We start from the raw sequence: 15,070 nt of genomic DNA on the forward strand, positions 1-15,070 counted from the left end.
ATAACGACAAAAAGACAAAAATTGAAAAATGTGACATTTTGAAATATAACATGAAATACTGTACTACTATTAGGGCTTTTGCAATATCATTTTGTAATTTCTTTGATTGCATGATGTTAAATGAAAGAACTAAATTTTGTTCATATATCGTATTTATTTATTTTGTATAATTGTCCTAATCCAAAAATTATAGGTGATGCAAAACATTAGGCATAACTGTACATTATATTTGGGTACATAGCCTACTGTGTGCTACTGACAGCCACCTTTCAATTTTTCTATAATGTTGTAGGAGAAAGTCCGTCACGTAGTCCATACCACTCATGTATGCATGATGGGGACTAAGCGATATCACACCGTAAAAATATTCCAGTGGTGCTGTGTATTCCAACCTTAACATTTTGGCATGGTTATACTATGCAGTTACCATAGCCTGACATTTTTTTAATATGATTTACCATACATACTGGGCTTTCCAATGCTTACCTATTCTAAAGCCTGCCTTTGCTAAGCTCTATTCCACTTTGCTATACTTTTACAATGGCAAACTTTTATCAGGGCTAAAATAACAACATGCACTCGGGACACTGAAAAAACTTCTAGTTGAAATAAATGTTTGTCATTGAATTTATTGAATTCTTTGGAGTGTTAATATACAATAAATATACCTTGGAATGGGGTTCATGGGGTCCACTGTTTAGACCAGGTAAAATAGACCTTATTCAGTATCACAAAATAGCCACTGAGGGATCAATGTACCCACACCCTGGAATAGACTTTCTTAAGGGTATATCCAGGAGTGTGAAATGGAATATAAATAAATAAACCAACAAAAAGCGTCTAGACACTCTATACCAATAATCACTATGGCATATTGCATTAGCTGGACATAATTCTGCACTTTTAATAGAGTTTATGACCATCATGGGCAGTCTTAACAATTCTATAAAGTAATTCAATTGTTTGTTTGTTTTTCATGTGAAGGACTGACCTTTAATAAAAATGATACAGTGCATATGGCACTGTTTCTATTTATATCCTACTTCGGTGAGTAAGGTCTCTTCAAAGTTGTTTGGCCTTGATCAATAGGGTTACCCTTCTAATTCTAGTCATAGGTTTTCGTATTAGTTAGTCAAGGCACTGAATTTTAGACATCACTCTAGACATCAACCTAACGTACTGTAGCACTGGATGAAATTGCTATCGGAAAAAGAAGGCAGCCCAGTTCATTCCAAGGTTAGTGGGAAGCCAGTAATCCAGGAAGGGGGCGGAGTCACAATGCCCGAAGTCATCGCCCTAAATCGGCATGCGATGTGTCAGTCGTGGATTGGAGGAGACGTGACTGAACTAGTTGTTGCAGAGGGCGTGACTAAGGGTATAACAGGGGATGTGACGATGTAATCTGTTCCTTCATTATGGTTACTGAAAGGACCCATTTGGGAAACGGAAGTAATTAATTACCGTGAGTGTTAAGTGTTTTGTTTGTTTCTAACTCTCTGTGCTTATCATTATAGAAGGCTAACCTTCAGGAGCTGTAGCTAATCCGCCAGCAATTAAACCCGGACTGCACTTCACCATTGTACACGAATAAACCTGTAAATCACCACTTTCACTGAGAGCACTCACTCTGGACTTGTGACCGTGTTGTGTTTGTGTGTGTCTTGTTTAGTGTGTTATTATTTCGGGACTGAACCCCGTGGTTTGCCTGAGTGATACACATCATTGTGTAGAGTCAGGTATTATGATTTGTCAGCAAATAAAGAACTGTCTTATGTCTATCATTCCTGAGCACCGCATCACCACTGCACCTGTGCACTACGAACCACCTTGCCACATGTGGTGTCAGCAATGGGTCTATGGACGTCACAGCACTGTTTGTGCTGCTGGAAGCACTGGACCAGAGATGAGAGGAGGCGGAGAGCAAGAGAGAGGTGAGGTATGTGATGCTGATCGAGAGGATCTGCATCAGAAATGCACTCCAACTACTAACAGGACCCGTGATGGTGCCCCTAAAGTGCGGGCACAGAAGATGACAACGGAGGATGACCCGAATGGGCCTAATGGGCTTTGATGGGCTGAATGGCATTTTTTCTTTCCCAGACTTTCCTTATGTTTTTATTTTACAAGTTACTGAAAAATGTAATCAGATTACAATATTGTGTTACATGTAATTCATTACTCCGCAACACTGTGTAACAGATGGTAATAATTGGTTGATTACAATAAACTAAAAGTAGACTAACAGTGGATGATCATGTGGTGAGTATGGAGGACAGTACGATGACGGTAGACTGCAAATTCCTGGAGATAGGCTGCAGGTAGTTCTCAACTGCAACAAACACAATTGGGCCTCATTCACTAAACATTTTTGATTTAATTTTCGCTTTCTTATGTCAAATTAAGCACATATTTTGCAACAGCCTTATTTACCAGTAGCTGTCAATGTCAATTTCAAAGAGGTTTCAGGTATGTTGGAATGCTGTGTTATTACTCACATTAGAAGTGGCTCATGAATAATTTAAACTTGATTTCTCCTTATTCACAGAATACTTATTCACAGCGAATTACAGATTAAATTGAGGCACTCTGTTTCAGATTTGTGCCAATAATTAGCATAACTTCTGATTTGTGCCATAATTAGCATTGATTTACAAACACAAACAAAAAGAGTCATGCATTGACAGTGGAAACCAAAGTGGCAGCAGCTCTCCGATTCTTTGCAACTGGCAATGCGCAAATGGATAGTGGACGATTAGCTGGCATGAGTCAACCATCGCTCTCAAGGGTTACTGAGCAGGTGTCTGAAGCTCTCCTGAAAAGAGCTGATTATATATATATATATATATATATATATATATATATATATATATATATATATATATATATATATATATGTGTGTGTGTGTGTGTTTTCCACACACCAAGCAACAACTACAAGAAATCAAACAAGAGTGGATCACATAAGTGGATTTCCCTAGAGTGATCGGGGCAATAGATTGCACCCCTGTTAATGGTGACACCATCAGAGGATGAACCTGCTTACAGAAATCGCAAGAATTCATTCAATAAATATCCAGATATCGTGCAATGCAAAATATTGCACTACTAATGTTACAGCGAATTTCCCAGGGTCTTGCCATGATTCTTACATTTTGGAGGCATCTTCAGCCCACGTTATAATGGAGAACCTGCCATCAGGCAGTGCTTAGCTTCTTGGTAACCATTATTTTCAGTATGAAATATCCTTGCATTTATTCTAGCAATTTAAACAAATGCGTTAAAAATGAAAAGTAATTTAGACAGCACAAGTTCTAACTATTTTACCATTGTAATTATTGTTTCTCTTTATAGGTATTCATTACAGCCATGGCTAATGACACCAATCTTCGATCCTAGTAACAGGATGCAGTCATATTATAATAATGCTCACCATCTTTCGCAATGTGTAATTGTAAGGACTATAGGCATATTAAAAGTAGGTTTAGGTGCCTCCATCGAGTCAATGGAGTTCTGCAGTACAGTCCTTGCAAAGTTTGCATGATAATAACAGCATCCTGTGTTCTTCACAACATAGCTGTGAGAAGTGGCATCCCGCAAGAAACTGCTATTGATTTATCAGTTTGTCAACAGCAGGCTCACCAAGATGCCATTCAAGGGAGATGAATAAGAAATGAATTATCAAAGTTTGTCAACAGCAGCCTCACCAAAATGCTAGTCAAGGAAGATGAGGAAGAAACCAAACTGGCAACAACTTTCCCCAATAAAATATTCTGAAAGGTAAGTGTAAAACTCCTTATTTTTCAAAATAAATAAAACTGAAAGTAATACTTTGTAGGTGTTTTTTATTTTACAACTCTGAGTAATATTTTTTTAAGAAGTTACCTTCACAAAGGACTATACTTAAATAAAGGAAAATTTGATTTACATAGTAAATATATTTTAATGTTGAAATAACCAAATAAACTATTGGTTCCCTCATTTTAATTTTATGCACCCTCAATCCTTGTTTTTGCAATCAAATAAAGTTACGTACCCAACAAGAATTATATATTTAGGGAGTGGCTTTTAAAAAAAATAAAAAATTGAAATTGTTTTATCTTGCGCTTTACCGCTGCAGTGTACAAATGTATCAGATGTTGATGGCTGCTGTTGCCTTTGCTGGCTTTGTGGCAAAGTTTAATTGTGTCACATGCCGCACTAGCATTTCAATATATGTATTTAACGTTACCAGCGGTGTATTAAGCCCCTTTAACTCTGCCTTTTGTTCAGTTAAGTCCTAATGAATACTGTTTACCCCCATCTTGATGTTTTTGGTATATAGTAGGTTTTATTGAGTTAAGCTGTACATCTTTGAACCCCTAACTAGCCCAGCGCTCATTGTGACCCTCATTGTCATGATTTCAGCTCATTACTGGTGCGTGTTGTCATTTTTGCTGTTACACTCCACCCTAGTGTATTTTAACCATCAGCACCTACTTACATTGGTTTGAATAGTTCCGTTCTAGTCTTGTTTGAAAGACGAGGCTTCACTCTATTCATCAAGCCTAACTAAGGTTGCCATATAAGGAATATGCAGGAATTTGAACAACAGATGATTTGCTGTCATCTGACAAAGAGGAGGGGATTTCTCAGGGAATCGATGCCTCATTGGAGTTGTAAGTAACTTTTTTTTTAAATTATTTTATTTCTTATGCTCTTTTTATAATATTTTTCTAATTCTATTATTATTTAGCACTTAATTGCCAAAGTAAATAATGATTATAATTATGCATTACCAAAATGTCAGGATATCCATTTGTAAACTTTGCAAATATATATCTGTTACAGCACCAAATTGTTTGTAATAAGTTAGCTAAATGTGATTGTTTTACGTGTATAATTACAGAGACCCAAGCAGAGACTGCCCCCTCTTTTCCTTTATGAAATGTAGACATATCCGTCCTTCCAGCCCCAGGCAGTGTGCAAATACCTGTTCGACCAACATTACAGAGAGAGGTGCAGACTGAACTGTCTCCAGCCACACAGCAGGAGGGACAGACAAACAGATGGACAGTTAAAGAAGACAATGACACAGCTCCCACTCAGCCAAGGTTCACACCCTGTCGCACTCCAGGTCCAAAGCTGGATGCCATGGGGAACTACACCCGTTCAGATTTATTTTTTTGTTTCTTTTCCCCCCAGACAGTGTCCAGAAAATTGTGATAACATAAACAAGCAGGGTACTACAATGTGTTACAAACTAAGAAAATGGAACAATTGTTCTTCCATTGTATTAACATTGCTACTGTAAACTGCTTCATTCTACACAGAGTCCTGTGAGCAGTTTGGAAAACCCAAAGCCAGATACTCAAAAGACATTTCGGAGAGCTTTGAACTGGCAGCTGAACTGCATCCCATGCAGACGAAATCACTGGCATCTACCTATGACATGCATCTCTTCCCAAAGCCAGTTGCAGAGTTACTGTAGATGAGGCTGCTTCACAATCAAAGGCAACACAAAAGAGACAGTACTGCGCTTATTTCAGAAAAACAGAAGATAATATCAAAACATCTTGGAAGTGTAAAAACTGCAATGTTTCCCTTTGTGTATAATTGTTGACAGAAACTGTTTTTCTAAATGGCATTTTCTAATTGTTCTATTGGGCTGAAATTTTGTATGCAACTTCAATGTATCTGACTTCCATTTCAGATAGCCAGGAACCTTTGTTATATATGTTTTCATAGTTTATAACCCAATAAAGTTACTTTTTGTATTATTATTATTTAGCAGACACCTTCATCCAAGGTTATTTACAGAGACTGGGGTGTGTGAACTATGCATCGGCTGCAGAGTCACTTACAACAGCGTCTCACCCAAGAGACAGAGACAGAGCACAAGGTTAAGTGACTTGCTCAGGGTCACACAGTGAGTCAGTGAACCAGGGAACCTCCTGGTTAGAAGCCCTTTTCTTTAAACACTGGACCACACAGCCTCCACATAACTTCCTAATATTAAAGGAAATGTTGTTCTTTTGATTTTATATAACAACCATGCTGATAGGACATACAAAATATGATTTTAAGCAGGGAAATGCAGTTAGTGTAAAGCAGCAGAAAATTGCTTGGAGTGTAAAGGGTTTTAAACTTACATAGGCCGCAGTGCAAAATAATTGCCTGGTCGCGAGGCAATTTGGATTTTGTATCTGCAATTGATTGCACTATGCCTATCCTTACATCAGCCTCTAAATGTTTAAAACAGCATTCATGGCTATTATGTAACAGAGGGGATTACACTTCGTACAGTAACACCGCTGGATTTTACTAAATCATACTTAAAATAAACTTAGCTTAAAATGACAAATTTGTCTATTTAACTGCCAGTATTCTTGAAGTTTCTTTTCAGTGCTACAGGTAGTAAATGGAGTGCCTATAGCAAGTATTCACCACCCTTGGACATTTTCAGTTTGTTGTGTTGCAACCTGAAATCTTGATGCGTTTAAATGGGATTTTTTTTCCCTTTGATTTACACAACCTACTCAACACTTTAAAGAGGCAAGAGACCTTTTACTGTGAAACAGCAGTTAATGAAAAAAAAAAAACTGAAATTTCTTGTGTGGCAGGAAATGGCATTGCGGTGACGTCAGACCGGAAGAAAGCACACACAGGTCAGGGAGCCGCAGTTCCAACAAAAAGACACAGCGTGCGGCGTTTATTATTAAAGAACAAAAATAAATAAAATGTTTAAACAGAAAACACTCACTGCTCACAGAGCATAAAAATAAATAAACAAAAAAAAAACACAAACACAAAATACTAGAACTACACTACAGGTCAGGCTGGGCCTTCACTGATCCTATACGTTTTTGGTTTTGTTTTAACTTAACCTCTCGCTCGCTCGCTCTCCTCCATACAGCCACCCAGAGCTGGGAGAGCTGCAGGCTTAAATACCGTGGCTGAGGGGTTTAACTAGTTTGTAATTATTCTATTAGCCCCTCGGCCACAATCTGCATGAGTTTATTAATATGTGTGACTGCTGGCTAGTTTACCAATGCACTAGCCGACAGCCATACATTAACACAAGGTTTTTAAATAAAATACAGAACAAAACAAAACGTACGGCCACGCCGTCATATATACAAACACAAAACAATAAACAAAACACACAGTTTGCCATCATCTATAAATACACAAAAACAATAAATCATAATACATAAATAACACAGGGGCGGAGGGGGAGACCCCTTTCTAAAAATAAACAAAATGCATTAAACGGCAGAGCTTTCCTATCGCCTTGCTACATCTTGGTTAGATAAGTATTCATCACCCTGAGTCAGTACTTGTTAGAACCACCTTTGGCAGCAATTACAACTGTGAGTCTCTTGGGTAAGTCTCAGTCAGGTTTGCACACCTGGATCGTGCAATATTCACCCATTCTTCTTGGCAAAATTGTTCAAGCTCTGTCAAGTTGGATGGGGATCGTTGGTGGACAGCAATCTTCAAGTCTTGCTATAGATTCTCAATCGGATTCAAGTCTGGGCTTTCACTGGGCCACTCTAGGACATTCACTTTCTTGTTTTTAAGCCACTCCAGAGTCACTTTGTCTGTGTGCTTGGGGTCATTGTCCTGCTGAAAGGTAAATCCCCGTCCCAGTCTTAGGTCTTTTGCAGGCTGAAGCAGGTTTTCCTCAAGGATTTGCCAGTATTTAGCTCCACCCATTTTGCCCTCTAACCTGACAAGCTTCCTAGTCCCTGCCGATGAAAAGCATCCCCATAGCATGATGCTGCCACCAGCATGCTTCACAGTAGGGATGGTGTTACCTGGGTGATGTGCTGTGTTGGGTTTGCGCCAGACATAACGCTTTGCATTTAGATCAAATAGTTCCATTTTTGTTTTATCAGACCACAGAATCTTTTACCACACCTTTTTACAAATTCCAAGCAGGATTTTACATAGGCTTTTTTCAGAAATGGCTTCCTTCTTGCCATTCTTCCATACAGGGCAGATTTGTGGAGTACGTCAGCTAATTCCACAACTTTAACTTATTGTGTGAATATTGAAGGCAATTGGTTGCACCTCAGCTCAGGTTGAATCTTATGAGTCAATTAAATCGACACCTATCTCACTCTCTCCAATGCTGAAAGGGTTACTTGCAAACCATCATATGTTCCTGTTAATTTAACATCACAGAATGTGTATTCATTATACAAATAGGATTTTCTGGAGTTTATACTGTACAAAATCTAAGGAAATACAAAATACAGCTTTAAAAACGTAATTGAAATATGCAGTTCAGAACTACTCTTCCTCTCCTGTCTACTTAGCTAATCCCAAACTTCATTCTATGTATTCTTTCACTGCAATTGGTACAAAGATTGTACAAGCTGGAGATGATCTGAGGTACTGTATTAACTAGAACTCAGTACAGAACTAAGAACAGGTTATATACATAACATTATGTTATTATCATAACCCTGATTCCCTGAAGTAGAAATATATCCATTAAACAATGAATTTACCTATTACACCCAATTCAATGGAACACTCTACCAAAGCTGCGTTTTATGCCTGTGACATCAGAGCGCCTGTCTCAGCCCCCACAATAGACAAAACTTCATGCAGGACAGCATTCAGTGCCATACATTTTCTTCAGCCTACTGTGACCAAAGAATTGTAATGGATACATTTCTATTTCAGGGAACCAGGGTTATGATAATAACCTAATGTTCCCTTTCAAGTACGAAATGTATTCCGCAATGGGCAAGTATACCCAAGCCACCGCAAAGACGTGACTTGCAGAACAGCAAATTTGGTGAGACGGATGGCTTGCTATACTTATAAGACATGGTAACGTCCACAGAATGCATAATTACCTCATGCATGCACTTCTGAATCCAGCTGAGATACCTTGTCAGCACTCTGGATACAAAGGCAGAGTTCTGAGGATCCAGGACATTAAACCTGTAAATCGTTATGAAGGTGTAAGGAGTGGCCCACACCACTGCATCGCAAATGAAACCAATGTACTCTGAAACAACACCCAAGAGGCAGCAAGACCCCTGATGGAATGACCTGTGATCTCTGGAGGGGGCACGTTGGCTTACTTGTAAGCAATCTTGACCATCTCCATGATCCAATTGGACAGCCTGTTTTGATAGAGCTTGACCTCGGTTCTTAGCTCCAGAACGTATAAACAGTTGCTCAGATTGCCACCAACTTTTTGTCCTGTCAAGGTAATATGCTAGTATCCTAACTGGACAAAGCATACAGAACAGACACTCCTCATCTGACTGGAATGGTGGAGGAGGAAAAGACTCAATTTCCACAGACTGATTAACACGGAAGGTCAGTAGGCCTTTGGGCACAAAGGCCGAATTCGTATGGAGCATGACCTTAGACTTACAAACAAACAAGCTTTTGCAATTGAAAATATCTCACCCGAAAGTCTAGCAGAGGTGATGGCAAGTAAAAACACTGCCTTCAGAGACAGGTATTCAAGCGCTGCAGAATGTAGAAGTTCAAATGATGGTTTCATGAGTGCACGCAGCATCACATTTAACCACCACTGAGGAACTCTGTCCTTCAAAAGGAGACTGAAGCCTCTGTGCCCCTTTCACAAAGTAAACAGCCAGAAAATGAGCCCCTGGGGACACAGAGTCAATTTTAACACGGCAATCCGAGATGGCTGCCAAGTAAACCTTCAGAGTCGAGGGGGACTTACCCTCATTAAAGAGGTCCTGCAAAAACTGAAGAAAGACTGGCATGGGGCAAGTCGTGGAATCAACCTGATGTGCCAAACACAAAGTTTGGAACACGTCCCACTTGTATCCATACTGAGAGCGAGCTGTCGCATTCTGGAGTCGATATGACTCTCTCCGACAAGCCTAACTGGATGAACTGGAGATGTTCAGGTGACAGACTCAGAGCTGTTGGCTTGATGGGTTGGGGTGCCAGAAAGTCCCCTGCACCTGGCTGAGCAGGTCACGGTGCGTCGGCAATTGCCAAGGCTGGTGGCGCAATAGCTGCACCAGCATGGAGAACCATGTGGGCCAATATGGGGCCACTAAAAGCACCCTCTCCAGTTCCTGTCTAGATTTTTTCTAGGCACATCAGAAGCAATGCTAAAGTGGGAATGGCATAACGTAAAGTCCTCGGCCACTCATGTGCAAGGGCGACTCCCAGCGGACCCCCATTCCCCAGAATGGAGAACCAAACCAAAGGGGACAATGAGCAAATTCCAGGGAGACAAAGAACTTGACCTCTGCTCTCGAGACCTGTCCTCAGGTTCATCAACTCCAGGTGGGCTACTCAATGGAGACTGGACAAGTGCAGGCCGCCCTGGTGGTTGACGTAAGCCACCGCGGTTGTGTTGTCCGTCCTGATCAACATGCATCTCCCCTGCACCTCCTGGATGAAACTAGCCAGAAAAACTGCCTTCAATGCCAGGACGTTTATGTGGAGCCCCACCTCAGGGGGCTGCCACACACTTTGCACTCCTGAGCCGGAGGCATCTGTGGTGATCAGCTCTTGTCTGTTGATACTGTCCAATGCCACACCTAGACACAGGTGAGCTGGCTGTTTCCATCACAATAGGGCCAACATACAGCGTCGGGAAACCAACAGACGAAGATGTGGTTGCAAGAGGAATGATTCATCCTACGATTGAACCAAACTTGGAGAGGACAAATGCAGAGAGGACCCAGTCGAAGGGTCTCAGATGCTGCCATCAGGCCCAGAAGCCTCTGGAAGGTGACAACCTCCTGTGACACGCCGGGCAGCCTCAGGCACGTGTGCTGCCTCCGGATTCATTCCTCTGACAGTGGTGATCATGCTACTTCAGTTCAAGCAGGTTCCCAGGTAGATTCCAGTACACAATGGGTTAACCTATTAAACACATTTCAGTTGAACACTCTACCAAAGCTGTGTCTTATGCCCGGGGCGGTCTGGGATGGTGCCAGCTGTTTTTTTGACAAGTTCACCATCAGACCGAGCCTGTCGAGGTCAGCAGTCACCAGTTCCGTGTGCGCTACTGGCTGCACTGGAGACTCGGCACATACCAGCCAGTCGGCCAGGTAGTTGAGCACTCTGATGCCTTGTAGCCTCAGAGGGGCCAGTATATCTTCCCTGCACTTCGAAAAGGTGCAGGGGGGCTAGAGAAAGGCCAAAAAGCAGAACACATAACTTGTAAGCAGTCCCTTGAAAGGAGAACCGCTGATATTTCCTGTGGCCAGGTCTTATCGAGACATGGAAGTAGGACTCTTTCAGGTCAACTGTAGTAAACCAGTCACCCTGTCTGATGGACCACAAGAGCTGTTTTATTGTCAGTATCTTGAGCTTCCTGCACCTCAAGAACAGATTGAGCTGTCTGAGGTTGAGCAGGCCGCCATCCCTTTTCGGCACCAGGATGTACCTGGAATAAAACCCTGACTCCAAGTCAGAGAGGTCTATTACCTGAATAGCCCTTCTTTGTAATATGGTCTTCACCTCTTGGAACACCATCAGGGTGTCATGAGGGTTGGAGACCTCATCAAAAATGGTGTCAGTAAAATGTCAGGGGGTGTTTGACACTATTAAGCACACTCTGCCAGGCCCCACTCTCATCACTCCAGAATTCACGAAGAGATTCAGCCTCCACACCAATGTGTCGGATGTCATTTTCGGTGTAGTCTTGTCCCAAACGGTAGATGGAGTACCTTGTACCTCAGTAAAAAAAATGTTCCCTCAGGACCGCAACTACTCCTTGGTTGAAAAGGAGTGTTTGGCCATTAACTGGACTACTCGCTCTTTATGCTACTATCTGCTGGGACAGCAATGCCTGGATAACTCAGTGGTATCTGGCATTGCAGCCCTTCATGTACCACATGGTAAACCATGCAGGGAAAGACCACCAAAATACAGATTTTTCCTGTGTTCCTTCGGCACCACTCTGAGTGGTGGGATATGTGACAGAGATTGACTGATTCTTGGTGATAGATCTCCCTCCTGACCTGTGATGGACCTGTGAAAGGGAACAGAGTACCCTGGACTTGATGGCCTGACACTTCATTCCCACGATTAGGCAGAAGTCGGCTATCTAGAAAGGGGGCAAAGCTACAGTATACTAAATCATCGACCCGGAAGGGAAATGATGTGGCAGCCGCGGATTGGAGGAGCGGTTGCAATCGTTAACCAAGGGGTCATGGTTGAAGGTATTTAAGATAACTTAAGTGATCTGTTCCTTTGTAAATGGTTAAAAAGGTAACTGAAAGGAGAACTGTGCTGTAATACTGAGTGTTTGTTTGCTTGTTGTTACTAATACGCTGTCTGTGTTTTGTTAGATGGATAAAGATGTTGCTGTTGAGGACAAGATTGTGACTCCTCAATAAAGACATTCTTCAGCTGGAAATATTATAATTTTTGATTGTGCTCTCCAAGACAGACCATAATCGTGTTACACTGAACAATGAAAGACAATGTACACAGTCCATGAAGAACATTAAACATCAAAGGACTGGGAGTTTAAAGAGGCAAGTTACACAAATTATTTCATAAAGTGGATACTTAGCAGAGTAAAAAGACTATAAACATCCAAGGAAAACTAAACATTGTGCGCTCCACATCGAATGCTAAACAAGGTGCCGTCGCTCTGCTAAGCACAGCTGCAACTCCGGGACTCTGCCTAACTGTTAATTATTTAGTTTGCATCCTTTGCGTGTGAAATAACTTTTATTGAAACTTGATGAAGTAACTATAAGTAATCTACCTCATATTGTTGTATGAAGAATTTTGTTAAAAGTAAACTTGCCACATCCTTAATCTATATACAATGGCTCTCAAGTGTATTCACCCTCTTTGAACTTTTCCACATTTTATTGTGTTACAACATGGAATCAAAATAGATTTCATTAGGAGCTTTTGCCACTGATCAACACAAAAAAGTCCATAATGTCAAAGTGAAAAATAAAAATCTACAAATTAATCTAAATTAAATTACAAATATAAAACAGAAAATAACTGATTACATAAGTATTCACCCCCTTTGCTATGACACACCTAAATAAGCTCTGGTGCAACCAATTGTCTTTAGAAGTCACATAATTAGTTGAATGGAACGCACACACCTGTGTGCAATTAAGGTGTTTCACATGATTTCAGATTAAATACACTTGTCTCTTGGGAGGTCCCACAGTTGGTTAGTACATTTCCTAATAAAAACTACATCATGAAGACAAAGGAACATTCAAAGCAAATCTGGAATAAGGTTCTTCAAAAGCACCAATCAGGGGTAGGATACAAGAACATTTCCAAGGCATTGAATATGCCCTGGAGCACAGTAAAGTCCATTATTAAGAAATGCAGAGAATATGGGACAACTGTGAATCTGTCTAGAACAGGCTGTCCTCAAAAACTGAGTATGCGGGTGAGAAGGGCACTAGTCAGGGAGGCCCCCAAGAGGCCTATGGCAACTCTAAAGGAGTTACAGTCTTCCATGGCTGAGCTGGGAGACACTGTGCATACTGCAACATTAGCCCGGATGATTCACAAAACTGGCCTTTATGGGAGAGTGGCAAAAAGAAAGCCATTGTTGAAAAATACTCGCATCAAATCTCAGCTAGTTTGCCAGAAGGCATGTGAGAGACTCTGAGACCAAGTGGAAGAAGATTACATGGTCTGATGAGACAAACAGAGCTTTTTGGCCTCAACACTAAGTGCTATGTTTGGCGCAAGCCTAACACCGCACATCATCCTGAGAACACCATCCCTACCGTGAAGCATGGTTGTGGCAGCATCATGCTATGGGGATGCTTCTCTGCATCAGGGTCTGCCTTATCTCCCTAAAATATTTGCAGTCCACCAGTGTGCTGGGGCAAATCTAGGTCTTCCAACCTTTCTACTCTCCTTTAAAAATTCAATCAATACCTGTTAAGCCACTCGTGTATCAATCACAACTGAGAAGTGTGTAATGCAATTAAATTAATTTTTTTGTGAAACTAAATGGGCTTTTAAATGTTTGTCTTTTTCATTTAAAAGCAGAAGCGACTCCTTTATTAATGTAAATAGTTAGGCATAATGATTGTAATAAAGTGTGTCCGGCGTAAAATATTTTATTATAGCACCAGTAAAGATTAGTCACTTATTAACATGTTGCAATCTCGTTTGCAGGTTCTGAAGGCTTGGCTATTAGGAGCACCCTGGCCCGTTCTTGTCTATCCTTCTCCAGACATGTGAGCAGCACAAGTAGTGTAAACACGTACAGCAGACTTGCTGGCCTCAGGTGTGCCTGTGCATCTATCCCCATTCTCCCTTTATGGAGAACCACAGGGGACAGTGTAAATAGGTCTATTTCTCCTCTTTTGAATCTCTCCCAAATGAGGCTCACAACCTCGGGATGAAGTCTCCACTCTGCGCCGCTGGGGATCCCCTCGAGAGGAGGTCCACAGCCCATTGATCATCCCCGGCAGATGAACTGCCCAGAGTGAACGGAGGTTCATTTGTGCCCACAGCAGAAATTTGTGGGCCACACAGTGGAGACTGGGTAACTGCAAACCACCCTGGTGGTTTATGTAGAACGCCACAGTTGTGTTGTCTGTGCGGACAAGCAAAACCGGTTGAACCAAACCTGGCGGGGTTGCATATGCAGAAGACACAGTGGAAAGGTATTTGATGCTGCTGCCATCAAGCCCAGAAGCCGCTGGAAAATCACTACTGGTAGTGCCCTGTCAAGCTGAAACAGCTCTAAGCAGACGGTCACTCTCAGCACTGTGTTGTCCGAGAGAGTTGCCAACATGCGCCCTGAATCCAGCCATACCCCCAGATAGGTTACTACCCGGGTGGGTGTTAGCTGGCTCTCTGCATGGCTTACCTTCAGGCCCAACCGATGTAGATGGTTGGTGACGAGCTGTGTGTTTGTGTGCTCTTGCTGGAGACTCAGCTGTCCACATAATTGAGGACTCTGATGTCCATGAGCCTTAACGGGGCTAGTATAGCCTACATGCATTTTGTAAAAACGCGTGGGGCTAGAAACAGAATAGTAGAGCACAGAACTGGTACACACTGTTCCCTGAAAGCCGAACCTAAGATATTTCCTGTGTGCTGGTTTTACTGGGATGTGGAA

The sequence above is a fragment of the Polyodon spathula genome, chromosome 3 (assembly GCF_017654505.1).
Source record: "Polyodon spathula isolate WHYD16114869_AA chromosome 3, ASM1765450v1, whole genome shotgun sequence".
In the NCBI taxonomy this organism is placed as follows: Eukaryota; Metazoa; Chordata; class Actinopteri; order Acipenseriformes; family Polyodontidae; genus Polyodon; species Polyodon spathula.